The 2,893-nt window shown below is 33.3% G+C and overlaps 1 protein-coding gene across 2 annotated transcripts in view; it reads right to left on the reverse strand.

The window, feature by feature from the left end:
- Positions 1 to 1,809: 1,809 nt before the first annotated feature.
- LOC125663670 (small integral membrane protein 14-like) overlaps positions 1,810 to 2,893 on the reverse strand; it is a 10,314-nt gene continuing 9,230 nt past the window's right edge. For both annotated transcript variants that reach the window (XM_048895979.2, XM_048895980.2), the window contains exon 5: positions 1,810 to 2,893. This exon is cut by the window's right edge and continues 264 nt beyond it. The gene's annotated coding sequence lies outside the window, so the exon portion shown is untranslated.

Below are 2,893 nucleotides of genomic sequence, written 5' to 3' on the forward strand. Positions count from 1 at the left end.
GAAACGATGAAACTCAAAATCAAGCTGCATTCTTGATTAATCAAGAAAGTACATAAAAGTATTAAGGTAGCTTAATTAATTAAAAGTAGACTTTGAAATAATATCAACTCATACTGTTCAACTGTATGTACAAGTATAAATTTTATGATAAACCAACCGGGTTCAATCGCCGGTAACCAGTTAGTTCAGTTGGTATAGCACCTGACTAGAGAAACTCAGGGGGCCCGGGTTCGAATCCCGGTCTGGTACGTTCCATTTTCTTCCTTCCCGTTACATTTGGTGCCGTAGGCCAGTCCCTGGAACTGACAGATGAAAATGCCTGCCAGGGGATTAAGATCCTGGGCTGATGTCTTAAAGGGACTGGTTCACGATTTTTGAACAAAATACTTTTTATTTTTGATGTGAAACATTAAAAATATAACTCATTTAATGTTGTCAGCCAATATTTTGACCTACTGAATGCAAGAATAAAAGCAATATTTTAGCCTTAAATGTGTGTTATGTAAACAAAGACTCTCGTCTTTTTATGTAAACAAACAAACCAGTGAAATATCAATTTTGTAGCATAAAGCATCTTAATTTTGCATAATCACAAATTTTAACTTTTAGATGACACATTTTACCCGAAGAATGCTTGAAATGTGAAAGATATAATAAACTTAGATCGATATCCATTTCTTCTGAAAATTTCGTAAACAATAACATACCGCAATCTTTGTTTACAAAACAAATAATGAACTCTCTAAACTGAGCTTCTGTGATAATGTATAACCTTCATTTTTATGTGAAATCTTTTCAACACATTATAGACAGTAGACTCTGGTCATTAAAAGTGAAAAACAAAATTTTGGGGAAAATCGTGAGTCAGTCCCTTTAAAGTGTGAAGACATTTAAGGAGGGAGGAATGTAGCGGTCAGCCGGGTTCGATCGCCGTTGGCCAAATAGTTCAGTTGGTAGAGCACCTGACTAGAGATTCAGGGGGCCCGGGTTCGAATCCCGGTTGCATTTTCTCCCTTCCGGTTACATCTGATCCTGGTCACGGCACTAAATGTAACAGGAAGAAAATACAACGGACCAGACCGGGATTCGAACCCGGGCCTCTGAATCTCTCGTCAGGTGCTCCAACTGAGTTATCTGGCCACCGGCCATCGAACCCGGCTGACTGCTACACACCAAAAAGCTATCTAGCTTTCAATGTAGTGTGGTTATATCGACAACACATAATCTATGCATTGCTTAAATACGAATATCTCTTTTCTTACCTAACTATGAAACAAGTATGATGTAAGCAAACCATTAGAGATATTCCGAATAAATTGTTAATTTTGCGTTCAACGCTCACTTTGCGTTCCGTGTTCGATCATCCTACAAGTGGGAAGGTGGAATGACTGTTCTTAGTGACCTTGGAATTTGACCTCCTTTTCAAACTCATTAGCCATGGATTTCTCTATTGAAACATGGGGGATATGCCTTTGATATTTTACATACGAATGCCTCATGGTGAAGTCTTTCATATGGTAACAAAACTTTTGACCTAGTGACCTTGATATAGGGTATAGAGTCACCCTTCCCAGCGAGCTGTGTTGTCTTTTGACAACTCTTGTTTCATGCAAGTTTTCTTCACAAAATGAGCAGTGTTATATCAATATAAAATTATTCATTAGAAAGAAAATTCAAAGGATACAAATTTCAAACAAACCACTACATGTAGAGATGAATTATTCCTGGTCATATTACCCCTAACCCTATCTTAGCTCTATAACCAGTACCCTTATGTACGAAAATGATGTATTATATACAACAAAGAAATCTCTGATCAAATTTTTTTTTATTTCATGAACAAATATTTTCTTTTTTCAACAAGATATAGATCTATACTACACATGCTACACAAGAGTATAGCTACAACCATGTTTAATTTAACATTTTCTCAATTAAAAAAAACACGAAACATTTCAAAGTTAAAAAGTGATTGTACATTTAAAAAAAAAAACTGGATCTTTTTCTAATTCTAACTTACATTTAACAAACAAAACACACTAAAAAATAGATTAAAATATACCAAGAACATATCATGTTTTATTAATCCTTCTATTGGTGAAAGATACATGTATAGAAATCATGAATGAACTCTTGACAGATAAGAACAACTTTGATGCATAGATCATTAAAAACATACATGTACCAACACCAAAAAAAAAAAAAAATAAATAAAAAAAAAAAAAAAAAATAAAAAAAAATACAGCAATGAATATACCACTCCAGGGAAAATATCACATAAAGGTGTTTTTATATACCTGTGTTATGAGGTAACTGTATATTCGTAATTGCTTTAATCATGATGTGATGGAAAGAAAAAATCCAAAACCCAATATGTTAATGATGAAATGAAAGATCCGAAGTCAATAAAATGCAGCAATGATATATTCTTGTCCTGTGGAGATTTGTAGATCATCATTCTGTAGTTCTGTTCATGATTCAAATTTTGTTAATACTGCCTTACTTGTTACATATATTTACAGTCTACTCCACTTATACTGAATGCACTTATTTTAAACTATCTGTTATATTGAAGTAAAAGTAAATCCCCAGTTAACATTATCTATATAGTTCAACATTGGTTATATGAAACTTTGGATACAATAAACAATTCAGGTTGGTCCCCTGAATTTCAATATATCCAGAGTAGACTGTACATGTATATTAATTTTCAAAAACTTAAAACTGATATATTTCTAGGTTTACAAGTTACACTGGTATTTATTACTATTCTTCAGTTAAACATACCATTTTATAACAGTATTACCTGATTAACACATTGACGGAACTTTCTCAAGTATACCATACAATACAACATGTGTCAAGTAAATGTGTCAGTATGATATATATGCAC

Source organism: Ostrea edulis, chromosome 1, assembly GCF_947568905.1.
Source record: "Ostrea edulis chromosome 1, xbOstEdul1.1, whole genome shotgun sequence".
Lineage (NCBI taxonomy): Eukaryota > Metazoa > Mollusca > Bivalvia > Ostreida > Ostreidae > Ostrea > Ostrea edulis.